This window comes from Peromyscus maniculatus, chromosome 1 (genome assembly GCF_049852395.1).
Source record: "Peromyscus maniculatus bairdii isolate BWxNUB_F1_BW_parent chromosome 1, HU_Pman_BW_mat_3.1, whole genome shotgun sequence".
NCBI lineage: Eukaryota > Metazoa > Chordata > Mammalia > Rodentia > Cricetidae > Peromyscus > Peromyscus maniculatus.
This window is the reverse complement of record NC_134852.1, coordinates 3730115-3747786: the sequence shown is the minus strand read 5'-3', so window position 1 is coordinate 3747786 and position 17672 is coordinate 3730115. Positions and strand designations below refer to the sequence as shown.

Genomic DNA, 17672 nt, shown 5'->3' with positions numbered 1-17672 from the left:
AAATATTTTGAGATTCCATCTTACACCAGTAAGAATGGCTATGATCAATAACATAAGTGACTACTTATGCTGGTGAAGATGCAAAGCAAAGGGAAGACTCCTAAATTGCTCCTGGGAATGCAAACTTGTATAGCACTTGGAAATCAATATAGTGATTTCTCAGAAAATTGGGAACTGACCTACCTCAGGAACCAGTTATACCACTCTTGGGCATAGATGCCGAGGATGCTCTATCCTACCATAAAGACACTTCCTCAACTCTGTTTACAGCAGCACTTTTCATAATAGCTCGAAATTGGAAACAATCTAGATTCCCCTCAACCAAAGAATGGATAAAGAAATGTGGTACACAATGGGGTATATTCATGTGTTAGAAAAAAATGACATCATGAAATTTCCTGGCAAATGGATGGAACTAGAAAAAATTCATCCTTTGTGAGATAACCCAGTGCAAGAAAGAGAACCATGATATATTGTCATTTATAAGTGAATATTAGCTGTTAAGTAGAGAATAATCACACTATAATTCACAGGCTCAGAGAGGTTAAGTAACAAGAAGGGCTCTATGGTGAAAATGGATCTCCTAGGGAAAGGGAAATATATTAGATTTTGAGGGTGTACTAGGGGCAAGTGGGGATGGTAACAGAGTTATCAGGATGGGAAGGAGGGACACAGGGAACTGGTATGGGGAGATTCTATTGGAATAGTTAGATACATAGGGAGCTATTTGGAAATCCAGTGCAGTGGATACTTTCTGGAAGCTATGAGGGTAACCATTGAGAGGACTCCTAGTAATGGAGGATTTGGAGTCTAAACTGGCCATCTTATTTTACCAGGCTAGACTCTCATTGGTGGGACTTGGACCCCAATCCAGCCACAAAACTTTCCAACCACAACTTGTCTTGCAAGCAAGCTGTTTGGGGCAATGGAGGCTCAGATCTTATGGTGGTGGCCAATCAGTGACTGATCTATCTTGAGACCCAAGTCATGAGAAAAAGCTCATGAGTTACTTTGTCTGGATGGCCAGAAACCTTAATCTGAATGCTCAGAGACCTAGAGTAGTAACACACTACTGATGAGACAGAGAGAGAGAGGGAGGGAGAGGGAGGGAGGGAGAGGGGGAGGGAGAGGGAGAGGAGAGGTGGATGGAGAGGGAGAGGGAGAGGGAGAGAGAGAATGGAGTGAAGCAGCCTTTTGAAAGCTCCTTTCCCACCATAAATGACAGTCCTCCTTCAACAAAGTCAAATCTCCTAATGCTTCCAAAACAGTCCAACAACTATAGACCAAGTATTCAAACATATGAGCCTCTGGGGGCCATTCTCATTTAAACTACCGCACATGTATCTGCTCTGCCTTCATGAACGCTAACAGTCTGAAATTGTAACCCAATGCAAGGTCTTCTTTTATCAGATGCTTGGTCATGGTGCCATTTTATAGCAATAGAAAAGAAAGCAAGACAAAGTGCACGATGACATGAAGCATACTGCTCTGGTGTGGGAAGGTGGTTTTCTGTAGACAGACATTTCCACAATTGTTCAGGAGCACAAAGCAATTATGAATTTCAATTTCAATAGTATGTTATTCCAGTTGGAAAAATGAACTGTAACCAGTGGTTTTCTGACAGTTGGAAGGAAGAGGATAGTCTTCACTGAAGTGAGTTCACTTACAGATATTTTTCATTTGCTTGGATATTGCAGATGTAGATATTTTCTGTGAATGTTTTTTTGCATGATTGACATGCACCTGTCTCATTGGCAATCTCATTCTCTGGGCATTGCTTGCAGTCAAAGCAACAGGCAGCCTCCCCCTCTCGGTAGGTTTTCCTGAATCCAGGATGACAGTTCTCACTGCATACAGACTGAGGAATCTGAGAATAATAAATGAATGTTAGCAAAGGGTCATGTTTTATGGAATCTCTAATAGAGTGTTTTTGAATATTAAGCTGTTAATTTATTATGTTAATATTTCTAAATGCAGAAAGTTGATTTTTTTTTATTAGTAAGGTGAGTTATTCACAGGCCCATGTGAAATACTTGGCCCTATTAACATTACTTTGTTGGAAAATTGTTCAAAGATTATGAGGTGATGCATAAAAGTAAGAATTTAGGTCTTTGGTAGCATGTCTTGGTGACATAATAGCTACAAAACTATTGTTTCTTGACTCGTGGATAGAAAGGCAAATGAGTTTTTTTCTTCTGTGGTAACGGTTCATCTTGTCTTCCATGGTAGAGATTCATCTTAGAACAACTATGTAAACCAATCTTGAAGAAATATTGTGGAAATTTTTCTAGATTAGTTTATTTGAGGTAAAAAATAATCCTCTCTAAAGTGGGTGGCCCCAATTTATTGGCCCTGGTCATCTAGTGAAATAAAGGAAGAAATGATGATAATGGCAGAGTTCTGCTATCTCTGCATCTTGACTGTTGATGCAATGTGAACATCTACCTCTACCACCTAAAAACATGGCTTTCTACAGTGAGTGAATATATTCTCAAACTGTGAGCCAAGAAGAGTCTCCCATTCTGTTTGATAAGTAGCATTTTTGCAATGGCAAAACAAACAACTATCACATCTACATATTCCCATAATGCTCTTCTATCTTGACAGATACTTAGAAGCAAAAGAACTACTGACCATTGACTGAAACCTTGCAAGATGGGATCAAAATAAATCTTTTGTTGGGTGATCTGTGAAAATATTGGAAATCATCCTGAAAAAGATACTTTTATGTATGTTAAAAAATGAGCAGATTGGAAAATAGTTCATTCATCAAAATTAGGTATGAAGACAATGCTTTATATTGGTCATTATGTGTCTATAAATGGGCCCTGTGTGAGCAGTGAAGGGTCATGACACATAGGAATATAGTTTTTGAAATTTATATAGGTCAAAATACTAAAGTAAGATGCAACCCACCTTTGTTAATCCTGTGGCCCACTGTATCATGTCATAAGATAAGGACAATTCCTGGCCCTCTGGAGCATTTGGTGAAAATCTTCCTACTTTGCATTTATCCCAAGACTGAGAATTTCATATTCTGCATGAGATTTCCTTTTCCAATCCAGGACCACCTGGTCTCCAACATGATTGATGAGTTGTGTGTTCTTTAGAAAAGGGTGAAGCTAAAAGACATACATGCCTTATGCTACATAAACTTCAGAGAAGTGCAACAGAGGCATAATCAGGGAACATCTCTTCTTGATTTTAATCCATATTGTGAAAAGCAACTTTAATATACTTTAATATAGGTACTACTCATATAAAACAAATGAAACGCAACAGGAATGGAAACATCATTATCGTTCTAATATATCCAATCAATCCCTTTAGAAAACATAGAACCAAGAACTCTTAAATCATAAATATGAATGGAAAAAACTCTCACCTTCTTTGAAAATATATTCATATTTGGGTTAGAGAGAAGGCTCTGCGGTGAAGATCACTGTCTTGTCTTTCAGAGGACCCTGGTTCAATTACTAACACCTACATAGTAGCATACAACTGCCTCTAACTCTACTTCAAGGGGACCCTACCCCCTCACACAGACACATACACAGGCAAAACACTAATGTTCATAAAATAAAAAAAAAGAAATACAAAAAGAAAGTATAGTCATATCCAATTAAGTTTTGAAAATATTTAGTTTCACTATGTAAAAGTAAATGATTTTATGAGTGTTCATTTATGTAACATAAGCATTTTAGAAGTCTTCACGTCCATTGTGACAATTATCTGTGTCTGTCTTTACTGTTATGTGAAATCTCTGAGGTAAATGGACTTTTTGTATTGAAAAATTTACCCTGCAAATATTGTGTGACCCTTTGCAATACAACTACATATCAACTTAAAAGTGACTCTTCCTTTTACAATCTCTCTTGCAGCTTTTTAACAAAATAATCTAAACTATGTATTGTCTAGTTTTAGTACATTTATAAACCCTTGGGGTGGCATATTTTTGATGGTATAATACTACATAAGTGCTGTTACCTGCCAGGGGAAGAATGCCATCTCTTTACCTTTTCCACGAGTTTAAAATTGTACTTGATTGAGAGTCATCTCATGTAGACTGTGGGCCATAACATACACTGCATTGTACACATTATAACTCTCTTCATTCATGGCAATGTCAAACATGTTCCCTGGTAAGAATCTCAAGGAGGTGTTAGACAGACAGTTATCCACAATTTTACAGTTTTTCCTCAAAAGAGAACAGTTGAAGAATGAGTGCCATAATACGGGAAGATAAATGTCTTTTGGGTATTTGGAAGGATTGACTGTCTGGATAAAATCTGTAAAATTATTGATCTCCTCATTATGTTGTGAAAAAATAAGGGTCCCATGCAATGCATCTAACAGGAAATAGTTATCAAATGTGGAATGATCCCATTGTGAGTTCAGGACGCAGACTTTCCATGTGGGTAACATCTGCTTAATATTTACTATTAAGCTTAATAGATAATCAGTGTCCCCATAAATAATAATCACATTTGCTGATGATTCCAGGATTTTCACCTGATTTTTCCAGGAAGTGGCCAGAAATGAACACCTGATGACTAGGATCATTTCCACAAATGCTATGGAGACTCAACTTTTCTCCATCTTGATTCTCAAATCTGACAGGATCTGGGAACCTTTGTGATCATCTATGATCAACAGCCCAACCCAGTTCCAGTGGAAATGAAGCATCAAAGATACAATGCCAAGTGTCAGATATATGTCCTTGGGGGCCATCTCTTACAGGGAAGAAAATCTTCTTTGTTCACTGAGGGTAGTATCAAAAGGCCTAAAACTAAGCTGTAGGGAAAAACAATCAGAAAGAACATTGTCATGAAATTTAACTCAATTCTACAGCAATGGCTTAAAGCCTCTGAAGTTCAAATCTGTATTCCTATGGGTTTATTAGAAAAGCACAGTGATGTTCTCCTTTCAGCTCAGCAGCTGCACATGAATCTTCTGATATTTTAAGTACTGTCTACAGCCCCATAGCCCTGCAGTCAGTGCCCCAACAACTACTCAGGCTTCAGACTGGAGGTACTTCCAGTCCCAAGGCCTGGGTACATGGTGGCTGCTATGTATAGGTTTAAACTAAGTCTGAATTGTTCTATTTACCAACAAAGACTCAGAAGTCAGATTTGAGGGTGAAAACACATTAGATCAGAGAGGGTGAGAAGCAACCAGTTGACCTTCCTTTTTGCCAGAGACCCATCAATAGACATGTCTCTTCATTCATCCCAAACATAAAAGAAAGCACCAAACTCTTAATCCCACATTACTCCTTCCTGTATGTCTCTCTATCTGCATTCCTGGATCATCCAGACTCTCCATAGCTAATTCCAGTCACCTAGTTGCTGACTTCACCCCCTAAACTAAGGATTTTTTTTAATTAAACACATACACTATCTCAGGGTTCACATTAAGAATGAATAACCCTTGACAGTACAGACAATATGTAGAGGTTCAATAGGGTGGTCTCCTGCTCCACCCTTCCTTCCCCTTATCTCTATTTTAAACTATAAAAATACATATGTATCATCAACTATGTCTGCATACTTCCCTATCCATGAAGAGCTATTCATTTCCCCCATTCTCACACAGACAGCTGAAATACCATCAAGTAGAGCTGACATCATGTCATATTCCATCATCTTATCTCACCTGTGGAGATTTGTAAAGGTCCAGCACTGTCACTATGTATTCAGTTATTGCTCATGATGGTCCTTTAAGTACAGCAGCTGACATGCCCTCTCTTGCACATCTGTAGTTAGGTAGGGCATAACCAGGGTTTGAAAATGAGCCAAAAAGATTGGCCAGAGTGTGCCTCTGACCATGTCAGACATTGTGGACTTTGAATCCCAGGGATGTATTAGGTAAAATATAGGGATTGCTGTTGATCTCCTCAATTGCAAACATCATGGCCAAAATACATTAGTAGTTCCTCAACTTAGACCTGCAGAGAAGTCAGAACAATATTGAGGAGGAAGATTCATACCACACAACAAATTACACACGTGCAAGCTTAGTGCACTGGCTTTTACAATTCAAATACTTCTGTTTCCCCATATCCAGGTTTACGTATCTTTCTAGTATTTACTGCAAATAGAATGGGACTATTATTTGCTTTTTAAATTTTTTCAATTGAAAACAGATTTTTTTCATGAAATATTTTCTAGTTTCCCCTCCACTACTTCTTTCCATGTTATCTCCTCTTCCCCTCCCACTCAAACCTAGGCCTCTTCTTCTCTCTCTTATTAGAAAACAATCAAATATCTAAAATATAATAAATTAAAATAAAAACAAACAGAATGTGAAAAATTTTTTTTAACCAACTCTACTTTAGATAATGGGCTAATGTACAAAATATATGAAAAACCCAAGAAACTAGACAACAACGAACCCAATAATCCAATTAAAAACTGGGGTACAGAGCTAAACTGAGAATTTCTTGCACCATGAGAATGGCTAAGATCAATAACACAAGTGACAGCTCATGCTGGCAAGAATGTGGAGCATGGACAACACTCCCCCATTGTTGGTGAGAGTGTAAACTTGTACAGCAACTATGGAGATCAATATGGCGGTTCCTCAGAAAACTGGAAATGGACCTACCTCAACACCCAGCTATCCCACTCTTGGTTGTGCACCCAAAGGATGCTCTATCCTACCACAAGGATACTTGCTCAGCTGTTTGTTGTGCCTTTATTCCCAATACCCAGAAGCTCAAAAGTCTAGTTGTCCCTCAACCAAAGAATGGATAAAGAAAATTTGGTATAGATTTATGCAGTGGAGTATTATTCAGCTGTTAGAAAAAAAAGTGACATCATAAACTTGCAGGCAAATGGATGGAACTAGAAAAAAGTAATCCACAGACCCCAAAAGACAAACATGATATGCACTCACTTATAGGTGGATATTAGTTGTTAAGTAAATGGTAATCACAGTCCACAAACCCAGATAGGCCAAGTAACAACTAGTGCTCTAGGTGGGACACATGGATATCTCTGGGAAGGGGATATTGAATAGATTTTTTGGGTATATAAGTAGTGGGGCGTTGGGGTGGGAATCTGAACAGGAGTGGGAGAGGTATGGAGGGAGAGTACTGGGAGAAATGACTAGAATTGGGGTGCATTTGTGGGAGCAACCTAGTCCAGTAGATGCTCCTTATATTTTATGAAATAATCCTGGGATATTCCTAGTAATAGAGAATATGGATCTGAACTGTCCATCTTTAGTAACCAGGTAAGCTTTCCAGTTCTGGGACTGGCACACCAACACAGCCACAAAACCTGCACATTTTTAAATATGATGAATTGTCTTCTTCTACCCCATAAACAGAAACTGATGTCATGATAATAAATGAACATGTATAAATATTACTGATAACTACCACAATGCAAAACTTAAAGAAATTACTGCAAATAGTTTTAAAACATGCAGGAAATCTGTGCCATTTCTGAAAAATACAGTTTTGATAATTGGCCAATATACCTTGTACAACTAAAAGTTTGTTCTATTTTACACCTTCAGTATGACATAGTGTAAATATGTAAAATAAATGTTACATTGTAAAAATGATTTCAAATAACCAGTAAGCAGATATTTATGTCCTTTAATTTGAAAAAAAACTAAAAAAAGAAAATACCCGCAGTAAAACAAACAAAATCTTAAAATCTGAGTTTTCATATTCTTCTAAAACATAAATTGTTTCAAGTTATTAATATACAAATGCACACCTAACTAATGCAATGCAACTTGGACATATTAAGTAAACCTTATTTTTAAATTAGTGTTAATGAAAAGTATTCTCATACACAGTGAGAGAAAGTGCCATTATTACTTATGCATCTAAGATTCTATAGTGTGCATCAACATATGCTTATGTAGATTAATCTGGTTTAATTAGATGGTAGTCATATTTTGCAGCTATTAGACATTAATTTGCCATCTTCCTAATATTGAGAAAAAATCAAAATCCAATCAAAATTAGAACACACAAAATTAGTGTGATAGAAAATAATGATAGGTGCATAACTTCTAGCTTTTTGTAGTCATGGTAATTATGATAAATAAATTTATGCATCTCCAATTAATTTTTTTATTTTCTAATTTTATTTATTTATTTACTTATTTAGCCCAAACTGGCCTGGAACTGAATATGTAGTTGGCCTTAAACTTGTGGCAATCCTCCTGCCTCAGACTCTTTTTTTATTTTTGAAATTATAATTTTTTTCTTTTCTTTTTTTCTTTTTTCTTTTTTCTTTTATTTTACAATACTATTCAGTTTTACATAAGAGCCACAGATTCCCTTGTTCTCCCCCTTCCTGCCCCCCTCCCCTTCCCCCCACCCCTCTTTCCCACTTCCTCCAGGGCAAAGCCTCCCCCAAGATCTGAGATTGACCTGGTAGACTCAGTCCAGGCAGGTCCAGTCCCGTCCTCCCAGACTGAGCCAACCATCCCTGCATAAGCTCCAGCTTACAAAGGGCCAACTCATGCAATGAGCAGAACACCAGGTACCACTGCCTAGATGCCTCCCAAACAGATCAAGCCAATCAACTGTCTCACCTATAGAGAGGGCCTGATCCAGTTGGGAACCCCTCAGCCTTTGGTTCATAGTTCATGTGTTTCCATTCATTTGGTTATTTGTCCCTGTGCTTTATCCAACCTTGGTTGCAACAGTTTTTGCTCATATAAACCCTCCTATTTGATGCTAATTAGACTCCCGGCGCTCTACCTGGGGCCTAGCAGTGGATCTCTGCATCCAGATTCCTTAGTCCTTGGATGGGGTTTCTGGCATGACTATTAGGGTGTTTGGCCATCCCATCATCAGAGTAGGTCAGTTCTGGCTGGCTGCCTCTCTACCATTGCCAGCAGTCTATTTTGGGAGTATCTTTGTGAATTTCTCTGGGCCTTTCTAGCACTTCGTTTCTTCCTTTTCTCATGTGGTCTTCATTTACTATGGTCTCCTATTCCTTGTTCTCCCTCTCTGTTCTTGACCCAGCTGGAATCTCCTACTCCCACCGGCTCTCTTTCCCTCGACCATCGCCCTTCATTACTCCCACTCATGTCCAGGTTGTTCATGTAGATCTCAGCCATATCTCCGTCATTGAGAGATCTTCCTGTCTTTCTTTGGGTCCTGTTTTCCAGGTAGCTTGACTGGTGATGTGAGTAGCAGTCCAGTCATCCTTGTTCCACATCTAGTATCCTCCTATGAGTGAGTACATACCATATTTGTCTTTCTGAGTCTGGGTTACCATACACAGGATGATTTTTTCTAGACCCATCCATTTGCCTGCAAACCTCATGATGCCATTGTTTTTCTCTGCTGAGTAGTATTCTATTGTGTATATGTGCTACAATTTATTTATCCATTTTTCAGTTGATGGGCATCTAGGTTGTTTCTAGGTTTTGGCTATTACAAACAATACTGATATGAACATAGCTGAGCAAGTGCTCTTGTGGTATGATTGAACATTTCTTGGGTATATGCACAAGAGTGGAATAGCTGGATCTTGGGGGAGATTGATTCTCAATTTTCTAAGAAAGCCCCATATTGATTTCCAAAGTGGTTATACAAGCTTGCATTCCCATCAGCAGTGGAGTAGAATTCCCCTAGTCCCACATCCTCTCCAGCATAAAGTGTCTTCAGTGTGTTTGATCTTAGCCATTCTGACAGGCATAAGGTGGTATCTCAGAGTTGTTTTGATTTGCATTTCCCTGATGATTAGGGATGTTGGGTAATTCATTAAATGTCTTTAAGTTTCCTTTTGAGTTTCCTCTGTTGAGAATTCTCTGTTTAGTTCTATAGCCCATTTCTTAAATGGACTGTTGTTGTTTGGATGTCTAATTTCTTGAGTTCCTTATATATTCTGGATATCAGCCCTCTGTCAGATGTGGGGTTGGTGAAGACCTTTTCCCATTCTGTAGGCTGTTGCTTTGCCTTGTTGACTGTATCTTTTGCTCTACAAAAGCTTCTCAGTTTCAAGAAGTCCCATTGATTGATTGTTTCTCTCAGTGTCTGTGCTACTGGTGTTATATTTAGGAAGTGATCTCCTATGCCAATGCATTCAAGACTCCTTCCTACTTTCTCTTCTAGCAGGTTCAGAGTAGCTGGATTTATGTTGAGGTCTTTGATCCACTTGGACTTAACTTTTGTGCATGGTGACAGATATGGATCTATTTGAAGCCTTCTACACGTTGATATCCAGTTATGCCAGCACCATTTGTTGAAGATGCTTTCTTTTTTCCATTGTACAGTTTTGGCTTCTTTCTCAAAAATTATATGTTCATAGGAGTGCAGGTCAATGTCAGGGTCTTCAATTCAATTCCATTGGTCCAAATGTCGGTTTTTATGCCAATACCAAGCTGTTTTTATTACTGTAGCTCTATAGTAGAGCTTGAAGTCAGGGGTCGTGATGCCTCCAAAGGTTGTTTTATTGTACAGGATTCTTTTGGCTATCCTGGGTTTTTTTGCTTTTCCATATGAAGTTGAGTATTATTCTTTCCAGGTCTGTGAAGAATTGTGTTGGTATTTTTATTGGTATTGCATTGAATCTGTAGATTGCTTTTGGTAAAATTGCCAGTTTTAATATGTTGGTCCTGCCTGTCCATGAACATGGGAGATCTTTCCATTTTCTGACATCTCCTTTAATTTCTTTTTTCAGGGACTTAAAGCTCTTGTCATATAGGTCCTTCATTTGCTTGGTCAGTGTTACCCCAAGGTATTTTATGTCATTTGTGGCTATTGTAAAGGGTGATGTATCTCTAATTGCCTTCTCAGCTTCTTTGTCCCTTGTATATAGGAGAGCTACTGATTTTTTTGAGTTGATCTTGTATCCTGTTATGTTGCTGAAGGTGTTTATAAGCTTTATCAGTTCCTTGGTGGAATCTTTGAGGTCACTCAAGTATACTATAATGTATCTGTAAATAGGGAAATCTTGACTTCTTTCTTTCCAATTTGTATCCCTTAATCTCCTTATGTTGTCTTATTGCTCTGGCTAGAACTTCAAGTACTATATTGAATAAGTATGGGGAGAGTGGACAGCCTTTCCTCAATCCTGATTTTAGTGGAATTGCTTTGAGTTTCTCTCCATTTACTTTGATGTTGGCTGTTGGCTTGCTGTAAATTACCATTATTATGTTTAGGTGTGTTCCCTGTATTCCTGATACCTCCAAGACTTTTATCATGAAGGGGTGTTGGATTTTGTCAAATGTCTTTTCTGCATCTATTGAGATGATCATGTGGTTTTTTCTTTGAGTTTGTTTCTATGGTGTATTACATTGATGGACTTTTGTATGTTGAACCACCCTTGCATTCCTGGGATGAAGCCTACTTTATCATGTGGATAATTGTTTTGATGTGTTCTTGGAGACTGTTTGCCAATATTTTAGCATCAATGTTCATGAGAGAGATCGGTCTGTAGTTCTCTTTCTTTGTTGTATCCTTGTTTGATTTAGGAATCAGGGTAATTGTAGCCTCATAGAAGGAGTTTGGTAATGTTCCTTCTGTTTCTATTGTGTGGAACAATTTAGTGAGTATTGGTACTAACTCTTCTTTGAAGATCTGGTAGAATTCTGCGCTGAAACCATCTGGTCCTTGGCTTTTTTTGGTTGGGAGACTTTTTTACTTTAAACCAAGAAAGGGGAAATGTGCCAACATTTTATTTGTTCTCTAACAAATAAAACTACCTGAAAATCAGAAGCAGGATCTAGCCACTACTTAAGCATCAAAGTCTGGATGTCTGTACATACAGACAGGAAGAGATAGAGTTGGGCAGAGAGAGGAAATGCTAAGGTGGAATGCAGAGAGGAGCTTGATCTCTTTCAGCAGAGGATTTCATAGTGGTAAGAACTGGTGACTTGTTGCTCTAGCTGTCTGGTCTTTCAGGTTTTACCCCAATATCTCACTCTGGGTTTGTTATTAATAAGACCTTTTATGATTTTTGTTACATTGATAAGTAACAAGAGATGGCCAAGCCAGTTGGGACTCAATCTCCCCCAGTATCAGAAGACTCATTAGGATCCTCTTCATATATTCTAGGAGGTCTTCAATGCACTAGGTTTCTATACCATCCTACAACTGCTCCAAAATCAGCTGTCTCTCCCAAGATTCCCCTTCTCAACCCCATTTCTCTTCACACTGCCCACCAGACACCCCATTCCCGTCCCGCAAACCTGAGTCCACCCATAAAATCTATTCTATTTCTCCTGCCCAAAAAGATTTGTGTGTTCTCCAAGAGACTTCTTCTATACCTAACCTCTCTGAGTCTATGGATTATAAGTTGGTTATCATTTTTCTAATGGCTAATACCCAATGTAAGTGTAAGTGGATATACACAAAATCTATCATACTGGGCCTAGGTTATCTTACTCGACAAGTTTCTTTTTTCTAGTTCTATCCATTTGCCCATAAATTTCATGATGCCATTTTTTTTTTGTATTTTTTTGCAACAGGGTCTTTCTGTGTATCTCTGGTTGTCCTAGAAATTGCTCAGTAGACCAAGTTGGTCATGAACTCATAGAGGTCCCTCTGCCTCTGTCTCCTGAGTGCTTGGGTCAAAGTCATGTACCACCATTGCCCAGCTTATGATGTCATTTTTTAAACAGCTGAGTAACACTCTATTGTGTAAATCAACCACATATTCTCTCATATGGAACACATATACACATATGACATGAACTCAGACATCTTACACAGTCTTAGGCAGTTTATCACAGAACCAGGAGGCCATACAAGTATTAAATGATGATTTTTAAATATTCTACAAGATTCAGAAAATACTAGGCCTGTGTACCTCATCTCCAGTAATAAATAGCATCTACCATCATCCACACCAAGTAATTGACCTACATTTGTGCTGCTTGCTCTGTGGTCCATATCATCTAAAGGTCTTTCCTCAGCCCACACTCATCAACGAGCTCTCCCACTGGCAATACATATTCTAGAATGCAGCCAAAATATATGAGCATGACAATGGGATAAGAACAGCTTACACATTGAACACAGGCTTTATCCCAGTTACTAATGGGTTCTAAGCTACCAAATACAGTGCTGCTTTGGAGTCACTGCTGGGTTCTAAGATAAGCAGAAATGAATACATAATGAAGGATAAAGTTGAAGAAATAGGTCATTAGAAAGAACTGTCTTCAGGGAAGCAGTTCATGATTCATAACTCAAATACTCAGCTTAATTTCTCATTGAAAATGATGGCCTGGGCATTTCTGAACACAGTATAAGACAAGGAATTTCTAGATTTGACTTGATTGTTGGAGCTTCGTAAAGTGGAGAGCAGGGATACTGGTTGGTTATTGGGTCTCTGTGACTAGTGTAGCATGGGCCATACTGCTCATGATCTATGAATGGTGGATGGGACTGAGTCTCTCTCATTTGCATTCGGGAATAGAAAACACAGTGTGTCGACATGAACTTTGATTTTTATGGGTTGTTTCAATTCTTTATCTTTACATCTAACTGTCCATCTTCTGATACATTCTGCTGAGATCATTTCTAAAAGTGTTCAAACAAATAACTCATTGACTCTGTCCTGGGACCAATCTGCCCAAATTGCTTTCTCCCATGGGCCTCAATACCCAGGGATATGAGGTGATGTCACAGGACCTGAGGCTGAGATGTTCTTGGATATATTTTCCAGCCCATGTTTATTACCTCTGTTGTGGACGTCAGCTGCAGAGCCCTAGGTCAGAAAGTGCTTGAATTTCCTCGAGGGTAGTGGAGCCATCTGGAGATCAAGGCATTTCAGCCACATAAGTGACCTCTCCAGTAGGCAGCAGACATAAAAGCAGATGTGTATACATTTTATCCATTTGATAAACTGATATGCATCCACAGTCCACACTACCCACTTAGAGATTTGGAGGCAGGACCTGATGCTCACTCTGCATTTCTTCTTCTGGCTCCTGAACATCCCCCTCCTCATGTCCAACTTCACTCACCCCAAGTGCTTTTGGAGAATGAAGCAGAATGAAGACAAGCCTGGAGAGGTGGTGACAAATTTTGTCTTTTACCTTATTGCAGTGCCTATATCAGTGAACAAAGAGTATTTCAACTTTTTCATGGATGTGATGTAAGTTTGTTTGCATTTTTCATGTGAATATCATGATATATAATATGTGATAGGTGTGTGAATGGGCAGAGCCATGCTGGGAGCTTATGTCCTTTCTTCCAATCTTATCACTAAAACCGATGCAAAATATGTTTCGATATTTAATAATCACTTTTTCCCCACTATCAAGCTGTGAGACTTTTAAAATTTTCTTCCAAGTAGCCTCCATTTACAAGGCTGACAGCAAAATTAAAAACAACATTCATTACTTTGATCGATCATAGGCAGCCTTCCTTTTCACAGGTGCCATTGTGAGGTAGACAGTGGTGTTGTAAGACAAGAAGCTCCACACAACTACATTGAGTTCAGTAGTCACAAGGTGGATTCCAGTCTCTTCCAGAGTCTGCTAATGTTACTTCTAAAAGTGTGAGACTCCTAGTGCAGAAGCAGTGTCTCCAATATTTGTGCCATTCTTCACTAGAGAAAGTATTCATGTAGCCATTCAGTTAAGTTTTCAGATACACTGCATGCGATCACTTCACACCTCTGAAGCTGCAAGAAGGGAGGATGTATGAGATCTGTCTGCTATGATGTACTTGGGTGTGTCCTTTGTCCTTCCTCACTTGAACACATGCACAGTTACAGACTTTTAAGGATTACAAAGGTCAGGTCTACCTCTATCTTCAAAGTCAAAAAGGAATGTCTGCATTTCAAATGTTATGTTTTCATTCTGAAAAAGCCAGGGCATTGCTTATAGTGGTGACTGCTTACTCCCCTTCTCACTTGCTATAGTGGCAGGACCTGCCTGTGGTAGCTGTCAACATTTGAGAACTGGCATGGAGAAGCTACACACTGGGTCATCTCTGCTACTATAAAATATGTATGTGTCTGATGTTTTTAAGTCTAAATGTTTTATTCTCTGATACTTGTCTTTACATCGATTCCTCTTTTTCTTGTGTTTTTTTTTGTTAAGGAATTTTTAAAATTATTTTACATACCAACCATGTATCTCCATCTCTTCCATCCTCTCTCCCCTCCAGGTTTCTCCCTAAGCAAACCACTGTTCATTCCCTCCTCCAATAAGGTGTCCTCCATGGGGATTTAGCAGAGCCTGGTACATTCGGTAGAGGCAGGCCCAAGGCCCTCTTCCTGCATCAAGGCTGTGAAAAGTGTCCCATCATAGATATCATGCTCCAAAAAGCCACCTCCTCTGTCAGGATGGATCCTTTCCCTACTGCCAGGGGGCCCATCAATCAGATCAGGTTACACAACTGTCTACCTTATGCAGAGAGCCTACTCCAGTCTCATGTAGGCTCCACAGCTGTTGGGCAAAGTTCATGAGGTCCCACTATTTTGGTTTGTTTTCTCTGTAGATTTCCTCATCATGATCTTGATGCCCCTTGCTCATAGAATCCCTCTTCCCTCTCTTCAACTAAACTTGTGGAGCTTGGCCTGTTGCTTGGCTATGGTTCTTTGTATGTGCTTTTAATATCTACTAGATGAATGCTCTATGATGACAGATAGGGTATTCACTGATGTGATCACTAGATAAAGGCAGTTTGGGCACCCTCTCCACTATTGCTAGTAGTCTGAGCTGGGGTATTATTGTGGAATTTGAGACCTTCCCTAGTATTCAGTTTCTAGCTATCCCCATGATGTCTACCTTTATCATGGTATCTCTTTCATTGTTCCCCCACTCCTTCCCAATTCCAGCTCAACCATCCCGTTCCCTTATGTTCTCTTAATTAATTTTTTAAAGGACTTATTTTCACAATATTGAGTATTCCTATATATAAGTGTGTGTGTGTGTGTATGTGTGTGTGTGTGTGTGTGTGTGTGTGTGTGTGTGTGTGTAAGATTTCCCCATCTACTAATGATATATTCATTTTCTTCATTATTTTAAAGTTTTCATTATTGATGTCCTTGAATTTTTTATTTAGTTTACTTTACCATATTTGTGAGACAATTGTGAATACAGTTTTCTTAACTTCTTTTTCAGCAAATGTGTTCTTTGTATGTAGGGAAGCAACTGAGTTTTGTGGTAATTTTGTATCCTGTCATTTTGATGTAAATAATGATCTGTGGAGTGTTTAAGATCTCAAATATGGAAGCCTGTTGTTGGTTTCTCTTTTGTTCTTTGATACAAGAAGAGGTTGAATTTTTTTCCCAAGTATTTTTTGCATCTAGCCAGATGAGACTGTGATTCATTTATTAGGTCATTTATGCAATACATTACATTAATCGATTCCTTATCCTGATCCATTGTTGCATCTCTGGAAAGAAGCCTACAATTATTGTGAATGATTTAAAAGTACTATATTAACAATCAACAAATAGCTGCTCATGATGGAGCATGTCTTTAATGCCAGTACTCTGGAGGCAGATATAAGCAGTCTCTGGTGAGTTCAAGACCAATATTGTCTATATAGTGAATACCAAGATAGCCAGGAAGACATAAATGACCCTGACACAAAAAGATATGACTGTTTGATTAAATGATCATATAAGTTTTGCTTTGTATAAATATTGTTTGGACATCAGAATGACACTGCCTTCATATCTATAGTTAGATAGTACTTCATCCATTTCTGCTGAATGGAATACTTTTTTTGTGGTCTGATTGTTCTTTATTTTACATCTAGAATCCACCAATGAGTGAGTACATACCATAACTGTCTTTCTGGGTTTGGGTTACCTCACTCAGGATGATTTTTTCTAGTTCCATCCATTTGCCTGCAAATTTCATGCTTTCATTGTTTTTCTCTGCTGAGTAGTACTCCATTGTGTATATGTACCACATTTTTTTCATCCATTCTTCCGTTGATGGGCATCTAGGTTGTTTCCAGGTTCTGGCTATTACAAATAGTGCTGCTATGAACATAGCTGAGCATGTATCTTTATAGTATAAATCAGCATTCCTTGGGTAGATGCCCAAGAGTGGGATGGCTGGGTCTTGAGGTAGTTCGATTCCTAATTTTCTGAGAAACCACCATACTGATTTCCACAGTGGTTGTACAAGTTTACATTCCCACCAACAGTGGAGGAGTGTTCCCTTTGCTCCACATCCTATCCAACATTGGTTGTCATTGGTGTTTTTGATCGTAGCCATTCTAACAGGTGTAAGGTGGTATCTCAGAGTCGTTTTGATTTGCATTTCTCTGATGATTAAGGATGTTGAGCATTTCTTTAAATGTCTTTCAGCCATTTGTAGTTCTTGTTTTGTGAATTCTCTGTTTAGCTCTTTAGCCCATTTTTTAATTGGACTGTTCAGTGCTTTGATGTCTAGTTTCTTGAGTTCTTTATATATTGTGGAGATCAATCCTCTGTCAGATGTGGGGTTGGATGTCTTTTTGTCTTATTGACTATGTCTTTTGCCCTGCAAAAGCTTCTCAGTTTCGAGAGGTCCCATTTATTAATGGTTGTGCTCAGGGTCTGTGCTGTCGTTTTATTTAGGAAATGGTCTCCAGTGCCAATGCGTTCAAGAGTGCTTCCTATTTTCTTTTCTATTAAGTTTAGTGTAACTGGATTTATGTTTAGGTCTTTGATCCACTTGGACTTGAGTTTTGTGCATGGTGACAGATATGGATCTATTTGTAATCTTTTACATATTGACAT

General features: G+C 38.6%; 1 pseudogene; it reads right to left on the bottom strand.

Moving 5' to 3' along the window:
• The window catches only part of LOC143266770 (vomeronasal type-2 receptor 116-like), a 50923-nt pseudogene extending 36556 nt beyond the window's left edge, over positions 1-14367 (bottom strand).
• Between the last annotated feature and the right edge of the window lie 3305 nt (positions 14368-17672).